The sequence below is a fragment of the Pogona vitticeps genome, chromosome 2 (assembly GCF_051106095.1).
Source record: "Pogona vitticeps strain Pit_001003342236 chromosome 2, PviZW2.1, whole genome shotgun sequence".
NCBI lineage: Eukaryota > Metazoa > Chordata > Lepidosauria > Squamata > Agamidae > Pogona > Pogona vitticeps.
In genome coordinates, this window is record NC_135784.1 from 182,477,524 (window position 1) to 182,491,356 (window position 13,833).

The 13,833-nt window shown below is 42.6% G+C and overlaps 1 protein-coding gene and 1 long non-coding RNA gene across 5 annotated transcripts in view; both read right to left on the bottom strand.

The window, feature by feature from the left end:
• LOC144587126 (uncharacterized) overlaps positions 1 to 13,654 on the bottom strand; it is a 38,988-nt gene extending 25,334 nt beyond the window's left edge. Inside the window, exon 1 of the long non-coding RNA XR_013542317.1 lies at positions 1 to 13,654. This exon is cut by the window's left edge and continues 18,994 nt beyond it. This is a non-coding gene — a long non-coding RNA (uncharacterized LOC144587126).
• Positions 1 to 13,833, bottom strand: part of PDE4A (phosphodiesterase 4A) — a 510,240-nt gene that overhangs the window by 217,290 nt on the left and 279,117 nt on the right. The gene's annotated exons all lie outside the window — the stretch shown is intronic.

Here is a 13,833-nt window from a genome sequence, read left to right on the forward strand (position 1 = left end):
TGTTTTTTTGTTATGTAGAGGTGCGTTCGTACATTGAAGCATTAATTCCCATAGGAACTACGTAATGCAAAGCTGGTTAATACGTACTCTACCACTAGGGGGAGAATTTTTTTTTAACCTAAGATGACCTAAGGTTAAAAAAAGAGCAGGAAAGGTTTTTTTTCCTGTTCTTATCTTGGATTTCTGTTCTCAAGTAGAAGCAAAATTTAGCAAATGGAGCTGTTCTTAAGTTGAATTGTTCTTAAGTAGGGACGTTCTTAAGTAGAGACCCCACTGTATATTTATTCTTCTTGGAAGAGACTTCGCATGCACTGATCCAGTCCCAATGAAGCAGACATAGGCCGGGAACAGTTACCAGACCATGAACCAAGGAATATCTACACAAGGGGAAGGCGTAACAAAAAGCATCTGCTTTGAATTTTGCATGAAATGTTTCCAGGAACAGGGTTGTTTAACATCTATTTCCTACCCACACAAAGAGGAATAGGGAGACTCCTGTTTTTTTCTCCATTTCCCCTCATATGAGTTGATATTACTATATCAAATTCTGTCTGGTTCTGAGATACAGTCCCACTATATCTCACAACTATATTGAATTAGCTGCATACAAGGCAAGAATCTTTTGACAGGTAGGAAGAGCTAGAGTCAAACAACAATGCATTTAGCATATTTTTATTATTCCTCCACAATATGGAATATGTTTGTCATAGTATGAGATTTTCCTCAACTACATTATCTCACATTTAGCGTGCTTTTGTCTTGTGACTGCTCGCCGAAAAGGAAATACTGTATGGCAGCATGCATCCCTGAGAAAAATCACTTTGTGGAAGGAAAATAAACTAATCACAGGAAACACACTTCCCTCTTAAAGTCTAGCTAGCTACTGCAGGGAATCAACCAGACAAGTTACAAATCCCTGGGGTCTTCTCCCTCAGAAGCTTCTTTGAAATGAATAGGATTTCTGCAAGGGTGTTCATACATTTGAACAAGGTTGCTAATTAGTGGGTGGTTGACATTTGGATTTTCATTTCTGGTATTAAAAAAATGATTTGTTATAGCCCTGCTGTGCATAGCTCTTGTACTCTACGCAGGCAAGGACTTATTGTTATCGCATCCAAAGCTGGAACACAGATGTTCAAGAAGTGCTTTGTTTGAGGAAGGGAGGCACAAATGCCACTGGAGGGAAGCCAAGGAGTTAAAAATTAGCAAAGCATGCATTTAAATGATCAGCACATTTTATAATTTCAAAGGGAAGTGCTTCAACCAGGCTTTCCCCCTGCAAAATCCAATTCCTATTGTGCAGTTAGTTCATAATGTTGCTTTTGCAGGGTTTTACACCAACAGTGAATATTTACATTCCAATAGCCCTTTATAATTCACGTAATTCTTTGCAGCTTTTAGCACTTGTCTTCATAAGAGCTCTGGCAGAAAGGTTACCACTGATCCCATTTTACCCATAGAAAACAGAGGCCAAAAGGCGATAATTTAACCAAAGCCAACCCTCCAGCCACTGATCTATTTCTGTTCTGTTGGCAACTCGCCTGGTAGTAACTGCCACTGTTGTTTGCTCCAACCAACTGCTATTATTAAATCAAATGCTATCTTTAACCTTTGGGTATCCAAAGGTTTAAACCTATTGGAGTTTTATTTACAACCTTGCATGCTGTCTGTAGTTTGAGTGACTGGGAGGGACTGGGGTGAGATGACTTTATGTCTATTCAGCACTAGCCAATCATGCCTTCCAGCTTTTGAAATTCAAAGAGAGCTCCACCTCTGCTGAGCATTCTATCCCTCTCTTTCGTCAATTGATGGCAACCGTTTGTTGCAGTTGATTTGTTCAGTTGGTTGCTTGTATGTATGTGTGCAGTAAAGAAAAGAGTATACACAAGTCTGACTTCAAGCAACTGTTAAATAAAGAAACTTTTAAATTCTTTCCCCTACAAATGTGTCGGAGCAAGTTGTTGAGACTTTAAGTGCCAGTTAATAAGAAAGGGGTGGCCTCTGGGGAACTATGTAGCTATTCTCCTCTGTGGACCTCTGTACTTCGACTGTGTAGCAAAAAGAAAAATTTTACCAGAAATTCAAAATTCTGCAACAAAACCTATGTCATGTAGGTTGAGCAAGAAATCTCCATTTCCCTCCTCTTACTCCTAAGAGAGCTTGTGTTGACTTGATCCAGTCTGAGCACAATGCACAAGGCTAAGTCAGGCTTTCATCTTCCCTACTCTCCACGATCATAAAAAAAAATGCCAAGTTCATGGCAAGGAATTCCCCTCCTCCTTTTTAAGATAAAGGTGAAGTTAGTAGGACACAGCAGGGTCTCACTTTGATACAAACTGAGAGTAGGAAAGAATCTGGAGTTTCCCTACTTACAGTATTTTTAATGTACCATCTGGTTCTACTTTAGGCTAACCTATGAGCAAGATCAAAGCACTTTTGTCACAGTCACCACTTATTCGTTCTTAGTTCTTCAAGAAAATGTGTTTTGCACATCATGGTGTGTTGCACATACATTGCATGAGCCCTGATGACAGATTTGGGGCACAATTAAGGCCAAGACAGAAGGCAGCATGAACAGATTTGACCCGTGGGCATAACATATTGGGAAATCAGCCCAATCAGAATCTTCTAAACAGAATGGGAGGGAAGTACCCCTAGGTATTCTTACACGCCTTTGGGATTTATTCACAGACAGCAAGAAACTGTTCCTTTCTGCATATGGTGTATATCCACTGAACATCAATTTCAACCAAAAAAAGGTGTTAGGGTTGCATCAGTGTGTACCTCAGATCCATATAAAACTATACCTTGGGCTACTCAGGAGTTTTGGACTGCAACTCCCAGAAGCCTTCGCCACCAACTATGCTGGCTGGGGTTTCTGGGAGTTGCAGTTCAAAAACATCCGAGTAACAAAGGTTAAGAACCACTGAACTATACATTAAGCCACCACCGCAGAAAAAGCTACAGATGGGAAGCCCTGGAAAAAAAATGGGGGGGGGGAACATTTGGAAAAAAGGTTTTTTTCCAAAGCCCTTTTTTTGGTTTTTTTCCCCAGAACAATGGGGGAAAATGGAGCATGGAATATGGTATTTTACAATGGTAAATAATATGTCTATGACATGGTATTCAAACTATGTAGCAGGAAGACCTTAATGAAAGCCTTCTGAGACTTAAGTTCTCTCTAAAGTAGTAATATTTCCAGAAAAAAACTGGTGAAAAAAACATTTTTTTCCTGAAATTTTTTCCCCCAGAAAGTTTACATTACTAGACAAGGCTGAAAGTTTCAGGAGGCTGAAAGTCCATATTCTCACTCTGACATTTATCACACAGAATAATTCTCTACCCAGCTTTAGACCTCCAATCACATGCAAGAGTAAACATTGCGCAATGCTATGTGATTAGAGATGTACTTCAGCCCTCACATAGATTCTTTAAGTGATAATACCAGAATAAATGAAGAGTACAGGCATTGGTTTATATTTCCTGATTTGGTCACATCATGACATTGTTTAGCCTACAGTTTTCTCACAGTTTCTCAAAACTACCACTCTGAACACCTAACTCCTGTCTTTCTCCATAAGCAAAGGCAGGGTGAGGCCTAGCTAGCATTTGCATGGGAGGCGACTAGAAATACCAGCAATGGGCCACTGGGCAAGTTTAGAAAAGAATCCTCTCTACATCCTTGGAGAGCTGCTGCCAGTCAGAACTGCCAATACTGGGCAAGATGGACCCACAGTCTGCATCAGCTAACCTCACATGTTCCTCATTTCAGACAACTTGGCCACCAAGTGGTAGATAATGGCGTGTTCTGTCCCATCCTTTCAGCCCTAACCAGCAATCCAAAGGGTTTCCACCAATGCTGATCCAGAGAAGAAACTCGCCTCTTTAATTGTGGATTTCCTGCACTGGAAGGGGGTGGATTCAACAAATTCCATTCCCTTCCATTTCTACAAGTTCACGATTATAGTGGTGCCTCGAAAGACTATTTTAATTCGTTCTGCAAGAATTGTCATCTTGTGAAAAAATCATCTTGTGAGGTTCCCTATGGAAACCTTGCAAGACAAATGAAATTTACTTATCTTGCGAAGCACTGGTCTCGGGGGGGAAAAGTCTTGCAAAGCACGGCCACAGAAAAAAACATCTTGCGAGGCACCATAGGGATCGCAAAAACTAATCGTCTTGCGGGTTTTTCGTCCCACGAGACAATCGTCTTGCAAGGCACCACTGTATATGTTCTGAAGTTCAGTCAAAACTCAACTGAAAGAAATATTCAAGAATGAAGCAAACAAAGACTGAGGCCCTGCAGTAAGCCGCCGGGAAATCAAATGCTCAAAATTCTTCACTCTTTTGTCAGCTTGTGAATGCCATGATACACAGTTACAACAGGGGCCACAGCTGGACATTTTTCATTGTGGTCTGTGGCCTCCCTTTAGCACTGTGTGCAATCAAGCATCTTCTCTGGTGCCTTGGAGAAATCTCTCGTACTTCAGATCCTGCTTCCTACCTCAGCTCTCCTACTCATCTGCTACTCCAGTGGGTCTCAAGCTTTAATCCTCTGGGTCAGTGGTTCCCAACACCTTGAGTCTTTAGACATTCTGGACTAAAACTACCAGAACCTGTCACCACTAGCTGTGCTGGCCAAGATTTCTGGGACTTGTAGTCCAAGAACATCAGGGGACCCAAGGTTGGGAACCACTACTTTATATGATTTGGACTTCAGCTCTCCTGAGCCCCAAGAAACATAGACAAAGATTCTGAGAGACATTGTTCCAGGTCTCCAAATGAGAATTACTCTGTTCCCTGTTCTTTCAGTGAATCACCATTACGTTGCTGCCACTCAGGCTCTTCAAGGCTGTGTTTAACATCTTGTGGGCCTGTGCCACCTTGATCCCTCAGAAAGAAAAGCTGTTTATCTCATAGAACTGTCTCATTGTCCTAGACCTGAGGGTCAGCCAATAAAAATCAGTTCACACTAGCTTCAGTAAAAACAACATACTGTGTAATCTGTTTACAGAATTTACTCCCACAAAACTTAGTCATCATGACCACTCAGATGCTTTGGGAGATGGGGAAAATTTGTGGAGAACAGGTCTATCAGTCCCCTGGGTCAGGAGAAACATTTTTCATCACTGTTAAGACACTGTCTAGAATAGCAGCAGTTCCATTAGACATGTAAACAAAACCAAACAAGAAAATGGCCGTTCATTTCATACTTCAATCAAAATATTGGACAATATTGATCAATCCCACATCCATGGTGTGCCTTGTTAATTCCATAGGAAATCCAAAAGATTTTTTTTAATCTGTTTTAGGGATAGTATATTTTCAGATATTTTTGGACTCCCATTCCCAGAATTATCCCAGAATCCCCTAGACCTACTGTAATTCTGCAAGTAGAAACCCAAACACATACCTTCAAGGGAGTTTTCTGTATTTCCATTACTGTCCTTGCATTTTGCCTTTAAAAATAAAAGAAACTACCCCGGTGATCCCTGGGAGTCACAAGACTCCCCAGGAGTTGCCAGCCTCCATGGGTGGTGTGGTATCGGCACCCATTAGGCTCTACAGAGGAAGCCTCCCACAGAACTACAGGGTCCAGGTTTCCGGGAAGGCCTGTTGTTACCTTTGTGTTCAGTCTGTAAATTTCCCAGAAGCGGCTTGGCCATTGTTACAAATAATTTAGATCAGATCCAGGGTGGGCAAAAAAAAATGTGGGAGCATTTGTGCCTCCCTCAGGTTCTCATCGCTGTGGTTTCTGCCGCTGTCAAAACCCTGAGTAACTCTGTGGAGAAACACAGAGTCCCGAATCTTGTTTTTCCGCAGAACTGCTGCATTCTTTTGGCAGTGATGGACATTTTCACAGCAGCAGTGGGGTTTCAGTAGAACGACTGGGAGGGTGTCGCCCTGATTGGCTCAGGGAAATACAGGTCCTCAGCCTCAGGTAGTCATCCCCCCCCCCCCCGGACTGGATGGACCTTTGGTCTTGTTCTTAAGTCATTCCATGAGAACAAAGAGAAAGGCTGTATCTTTACCTGTTCTTCCCCCTCCCCTACACAGGTACTTTATTAGGGTTTCTATCTGGACAGAGCACATGTAAACAGGGGAAGAGATTCTAAAGAAGCTGTACTGGCCCACAGCACCTCTTGGGAATTTACTGACCTACAGGTGTGGTATTCTTGAACAATGCAAATGAATTCAACTCCAAGGGTGAATACAGGAAGCAAGGCAAGGGGGTGACTGGATGAGTATTTCAAATCACATGAATGTGGATCCTTCTCACATTTCTTAACTCTGGGAAAGAAATACCTGACCCCAGGAAACACAAGAACATTTTTAGCCTGTTACTTCCCCCCTGAGAGTCCATTTTGCCATAAGCTACTGGGCGCTATTCTGCTAACCATGAAAAATAAAAAAAAAGCTGTTAATCTCCTCACTCTCAGCATGGTGCAGCATGAGTCACTGCTGTTTAGGGCTTTGATCGCATGCTGTTCTTCTCCCCACATCCCCCACATCTTCCAAGGTTCGGTTCCTCTGACAAATCTTTTTTTAGCAGCATCTCAAGCATCCTCTGATCCAATTTAAAATTTTGCTCTACAGACTAGCGCTACATTCATTCTTTCATTTAAAAATGCATCCTTTTTGTACTGATGTACTGGTACAGACTGCTTTGCAGGTATTCTGTCCAGAGAACACTGAATTCTCAAGAAGCCACCGTTGGAAAACGACAGGAATTGCCTGAAACAGTCATACAGTTGTTTTTTTTTAAAAAAAGAAGCATCAATTCTGTACAAGCTTTTGGGTGACTGGCTATCACGATGCAGCTGCTGTCCAAGTAGCAGGCATCCCTAGAAGGCAGACCTATTACTAAGGCTAAAAGATGATTTAATTTCTATATATTATTTACCATATTTTACCCAAAAACAAATGTTTTCATACTTAACATTTTTTTAAAAAAATGTAGATATGGGAAAATTGAGGTGCATTGCTTTGGACGTTCCCTCTTAAGAAATCAGAGTTGCCATCTTACACCCACCCACTCAAATGCCTGGAACCTTTCAGTCCCGTGTGGGAATTTGTTTCTGTATGTGGAACAAGACCCTCTCCGTGAGAGGGATAACTGGACCTGCCAAATTTGGCAGAGGGGATGGGGCAGAGTTTCTGGGCTCCTTGCTTAGGTGTAAAAATTATGTGCAAATGTGTGTTTCTGTTCTTCCAACAAATGGAGAGTGCTTGGGGAGGGGGGATCTTCCAGCTTTGCACACTTAATGGAGGTACTGGAGGCAAGCAAGTCTACTAAGCCTGCCACTTCGTATCCCATGGCTTCTGAAAATGGTCTGCTCCCCTGAAGGAGGAGAGGAAGGCAAATACATTTTGAAAACCAGTTCTCAAGGTTCTGCTCCTCCTCCTTGTCTCATCAAAGTGGGGCAACTTTTTAATCTCTTCTACCATCCCTGCTATGATGTTACCAAAAAAGAAAAAAGAACATCCTCCCAAATAATACCAGCTCTCCATTCCTCTCTCCAGACTAAAAAGGACCCGTGTACGTCAGGTGCCATCTCTTCATTTCTTATGCTCCTTCATGCCAAGTGCAAATATATATTTCTTTCTAATGGGGCTATTGTTTTCACCTGCCACTTTAAAAACACATTAAAAATGACTAATGTTTTATTATTAATGGCTGAGAGCTGGCTGCCTTTTCCTTTTTGCCTTGATGGAGTATCCGGAGGATTGTTTGTATCCACCTTTCTGACTGAAATCCTTAAACTGACTCACTATGTTAATAAAATACAGATAACATGTTCGAAGTTCTACACTTAGAACAAAAACAAGACACTATCGTTCCTAGAGCAGAAACAAAATACCTCTGTGCAGGCTGAAACGCTGGTCCTGGTCACTGAGAGAGAAAATCAGATTCCAACCTTGTGCCATGTTATACCAAGGGAGTGAGGTATCAGAGAGAGAGAAATATGGGTGCACGAGGGTGCATTCACACAAATGTCTCAGAATATTTTTGTTTTCTGGGGGAAAATATCCTAGCATGGGAGAGCGAAATGCAGGCTGGAGTCCTCCTGCTTCACTTGGCAATTTTTTATGTAAATGTACAGATTTTGCATGGAGGAGCACTCTATCATGCAAACCCTGCACCTGCCATCAAAATTCAACACTATGGATTTACTTCTACTATAAGAACTAGGGGTGGAATAATATTTTAAAAATAGCCCATCCCCATAAGAAGGTATTCCTTAAATGCAGAAATTGTGTGATGTTACACACAATTTCTTCTTGCCTTCCACAATTTACAAATTAGCTTGCTTTGTTTTGTACTCATTTAAACATATTTGTTTGCAAACTATAAGTGTGGGGTTTTTTCGGGGACAGGAAATTTTATGTGGATCACACCAATGTGATTTCAGATCACATGACAGATTAACAATGACACACATTCTGACCCTAGGTCATCTGAGGGACGTGGTGGCGCTGTGGGCTAAACCGCAGAAGCCTGTGCTGCAGGGTCAGAAGACCAGCGACAGAGTGAGCACCCGTCACTTGTCCCTGCTCCCGCCAACCTAGCGGTTCGAAAGCATGCAAATGCAAGTAGATAAATAGGGACCACCTCAGTGGGAAGGTAACAGTGTTCTGTGTCTAAGTCTCACTGGCCATGTGAACACGGAAGATTGTCTTTGGACAAAAACGCTGGCTCTATGGCTTGGAAACGGGGATGAGCACCGCCCCCTAGAGTCGAACACGACTGGACAAACTGTCAAGGGGAACCTTTACCTTTACCATCTGGATTCAAGGGACCCTTGTCTCAAGCCAAGACAGTGATATAGGCCCAAACTGTATATTACAAATGACCTGTCATGCAATCCGAATCATTTTAGGTGTGCAGAGACTGGCACATTTCACTAAAGTCACACTTTTGCATACCAACAGCCCAATTCCTGGGTTAAAGAAAAGCCAAAGGTGCGACACTATTGCAATTGTAGCTGTTACTGACATATATAACAGAAGGAAAAAACATGCACCAGTCAGCCTAAGAAAGACTGCATGTGCACATATTGACTTATGTGATTACCCATATATATATATATATATATATATATATATATATATATGCGCACGCATACACACTTAAAGATCTCTAAACAATAAAGTAGGCAGCTGAGAGATAAATGGATAGAGTTGAACATTTCTTCTATTTCCCTCACATGCATCACAGCTCTTGGATCAGACTATTTTGAATGCAGACACTTACATCCCCATGTCTCTGGAATATTTGCCTTAGATTCCAAGGCACCATCAGACTTTGGATTACTAAATTGTGAACCCTGCCCTGCAGGAAGCTAAGCTTTGTTTTTGCTTCGCTGGAAACTAAACTCTTGCTGAAACCCCATTGTTTGCTAAAACCAAGATCTGAGAGGGAAAGGTCTGAAGTTTTAAATGTAAGCCCTCTCCTGGCTCTCTTTGAAAATTAGTATTGAACTGAGAAGCAAACTCCACAGATCCATCTATAGTGAAGAATAGCCACTGCATCAAAGTGAACTAAGATCAATTCGAATATTAATTGAAGAACCCAGCTTTGTGGCTGGAAGTTTCTAGCGGTACCTCTGATAAATGTTACACAAGTGGCAAATAGGAGCATGATGCTGACAGATAGGAGCATGCACAGGGATGCTGTGCTCCATCCTGTGAGTGACAGCGACCAGCAGCTGACATTTCAGAGGTGCTTATACGAATGAACTTTTCTATTTCTGTCATGTCTTTCATTTCAAGAAAAACTCAGTAGGTGGTGAGAGCCCTCCTCACGTTGTCACTAATTTAAGAAAGCAAATGGCAACAGTCAAAGGAAATGTAAGAAAGAACCAGGGTTACAGCCCATGTTTGCCCATTTCGGTGGTGAGATCTTTAAAAAAAGGTACTCAGACAGGAGAACAAATTTTCCCAGAAATCACCAAAACCTGCAAATATTTCTCTTTACCTGTGCACATGGTTTGCTATTGGGGTTGATGGATTTTCATCAAATTCGGACAGTATTTTTAGTGTGCTGTTACTTAAAACACAGACTATGTGATACACACAAAAATCTCCTAGGGGGGCCCTTGGGGAGCCCTCAATTATATCTGATTGCCTACAGTTCCGTGACACATCATGTTCGAGATGTTGCCAACTTGAGTTAAGAAATTTACATGTTTTAAATGATGCCATAACTTTCTGGATAAGGTCGGGAGCTCCAAAAGTTAATTAAGGTGTGCTGACTAGAGGATTCTGGGAGAGTTTTATTCTTTCATAAGCTGAAGCAGCACCATCATGATGATGAAAGAGGTGGGGGAGATAGAGAAAATGAGACCAGTGAAAGAGAAGGTGGAGGATCCACAGAAAAGAAACAGGAAACAATAAACTTGAAATCTCCTGCCTGCAAAGCATATATTCCACAGCAGAGTATCAATCAGAGATGTCCTCCCAATGGAAAGAACAGCTTCAGAGGAAGGGTTTTACTTGGGATTGGATAAAGAGAGGTTAAGGTTAAAATCCCACTTCCCTGTCTGCTTCAGTTACCGCCTCCACTCAGTTGACATTATCTGCATTTTAATAACATAACATGCACACATTTAAATATTATGTCTAGATCGTGCCAGATCTTCCCACTGAGATCATCAGCCATTAGTGGATGGGGAAGTTGTTGTTTTCAAGATGTGACAGGTCTGCAAGTACCATCAGCTCTAGCTGGCAAAACTATCAGTGAGAGATGGGAGCTACAGCATCCGGAGTGTCACCTGCCCCCTACCTTTAACATAGGAGGTGGCTGTGTGAGGCTTCCGCACAGATCTCCCTACTCAGCATTAGTTTCTGCCCCACCAAGTGTCGCTTCAGTCCAGCAAAAAACAAACATCTCCAAATAAAGTCCCACTTGCAAACTGGCTACAACCACAGATACAGTATGTATTTATTTACTCTCAAATTTCCCTTCGCACATAAATCCAGTCTTGACTTTTCTCCTCAAGACTTGTTACCAGGATGGTATGTTTGGGAGAGTTTTAACTATTGCTTCCAGCAGTCTAGAAAACAGCAATAGCCATTACTGGAACCTTCCAAAAATGTTCTGTTCAGTGAGTTTGCATGAGAGAGTGAGTCAGCCAGCCAGCCAGCCAGCATGGGGGCAGGAACTGAGCCTATGATGACAACCAGCCTGCCTTTATTCTGCTTCTTTGTGAAGCACAGATGAATTAAGGAGGCATTACTCACTGCAGAGAAAGGAAGGCCTTTGCACACGGCTTACCTAAAAGAAACACTGTCAGTGTTGCACCTCTGCTCCATTCCTATTGGCATTCTTTTACCAAGGTCCTTAAAAATAAAGGAAGGAAAGCAGTGGGAGTAAGCCTTGGATCAGATATGCGGGGGTGGGCAAAAGGGAACTTCCCAGAGGCTGGCAGGCTGAGACTTCCATCAGCCCAAGCAAGGACAGCAAAAGATGAGGTACGCAGGATCAGGAAGACTGGGCTTTCGTTCCACCGTGGAAAGAGGGATGGAATGAGATGGTCCAGGGCAGAGCAAGCATGCATTACTGCATCAAAAGAGAATCAATTCTTCAAATGTTCCAAAGGAAAAACAGAAGTTTTCCTTCGGAACAAAGGAAGCCTGGCTCCCAGCACTGAAAATGACGCCATGCAAATAAATAAATAAATAAATAATAAAAAAATCAATGAATTCAACCCAGACACAAGGACCAGTGATCACTGCATACTAAACACTAGCCAACGACATCCATCAGCCACAGTGACAGGTCATCCCCCCTTATCACAACAAAACACCCATAACAAAAACACAAACAAACAAAAAACCCTGACCACAAGAAAGACCAAATATCCTAAAAGAACAAAAAACCTTGATCCCACAGCTACAAATACTCAACAATCCCACACACTACACCAGAACCCAGACAGAGTTCTAACTCCTGTCCTCTGAAGATGCCAGCCACAGAGACTGGCAAAACGTTCGGAAGAAAAACCTCCAGAACACAACCAAAGAGCCCAAAAAAACCTCCACCATCAAAAGCTAAAGCCACCGCCTCTCCCTCACAAGCACAAAAGTAACACAGTGAGAAAGAAGACTTTGCCATAATTTTTCCTACTCATTTGCTTGCATTCATACATCTGTATTCAACCCGCCTCCTTCTTCTCTCTCCCCCCCCCCACCCGGGGCAAAGGACACACAAGTAAGGCAGCTCTTTCCCATACAGTTGGAAGCTTTCCAGACCACTTCAACACCTGAGCATTCTTTTGCCACTTCATTCTGTTGCATATGGGAGATCAGGGATATTCTACCCCGGTTAAGTGCAGTGGCTGAATTTGTCAGGCAGCTCCGCTCTCCATTCTAAATGCCAAACAACCAGTTCCAATCAATAAATAAGAATAGCCAAGCAGAGACAAAAAGCCTCTGCCTGATAATTCTTACTCAGTGTTTCGACAACTGTTCTGGGAACAAACATGTTGGAAATTATTTTCAATATATTCTGTTTAGGGGAGGGAGTGGATTAGTTGCTGCAATTTAAATTCCGGCACACAGAAAAAGAAGAAGAAAGACAAAATGGCGATAGATGCCTGCAGCTGAATATACAGCATGACATTCTTCTACTTCTTTTTTAAATGGGATTTGACCCAAGTAGACTTTCCATCTTTTCACTGTTTCACATACGGCAGTGATGGCTCTCAGAATGGTTTATAACTGTTCTAGCTGCTCACAGAAGGAAGTGGTGAGAACATTCACAATCCAGCTTCTAACAAGAGAAAAGAACATTGTCCACTGCTACTTAAACTTCTATTCCCTCTATCTGCACCTCTTTTTTGCTTTCAAAAACCAGGGCCTCCCCTGCCTCTCTTTTACAGGGATTAAGGAGAAGAAATCAATCTCACCCACCACAGCCACCATTTCAAGGTACACAATCAAACTGGTCCACAAGTGGCACTTGACTTGGATCCAACTGGCCACGCCACCAATTTGTGCTTCCCTAACTGTTGGAAGAGCTGTATGACCTACACACATTCTCCATCCTCCCACCCCAAACCCAGTTGGTAGCTGTGCACTGCAAGGACCACTTCTTGGTCTTCACTTGAAACTGAAAACAAGGCTATTATGAATCAGACCTTTATCCTGATATCCACAGTGGCATCCTTATCAAGCATCCTCAATGGTAACTGAAAATATATCAATGACAAGGGCCTTATTATTTTGCTATTAGAGGCAGAAAGGTTAGAAGTCACCAAAAGATGGAAATACCCAGGAGCTGTATCAACTAGGCAAAGCTACCCAGCTTGGCTCACATGGACGTGCTCTATCTGATCCAGCATCTAAAATAATCTCCAGCCTTGATAGTACAGAAATGGCTGAAGCCCCCGATTTGTTCCTATAAAGACAAGATTGGTTCTGCACTGGAAAGAGACAGCTCTGAATTGCACAGGAGTTCTTTTACCGGCAAAATGGAGATTCAAAGTTTATTCCTTTTGGTGGCATTTCTTGTTCCCAGCAAAGGCAGAGACCAGTCAGGGCCCCCCCTCCTGAACAGCCCACTGTCACAGTTAAAGATATCACAGGCAGCCTCTCACCAGGGGCAAGGGCACCAGGACCCAGCCCACCAGACTAGAGTATTGAGAAAGAAACTCACTGCACAGTTGGTTATGACCAGGTGGAGGCGGAAGCAGAGGTCTGGGAGGAACAACCCAGAATCGGGCACCGAGATGCAGGAGGCCAGCAGAAAGAAGCAGGGAGCAAGGCAGGGGCAACAGGTGCAGGAACACTGGAGTCCAGATGTAGAGGTACAGGAGGCAAGAGACAAGG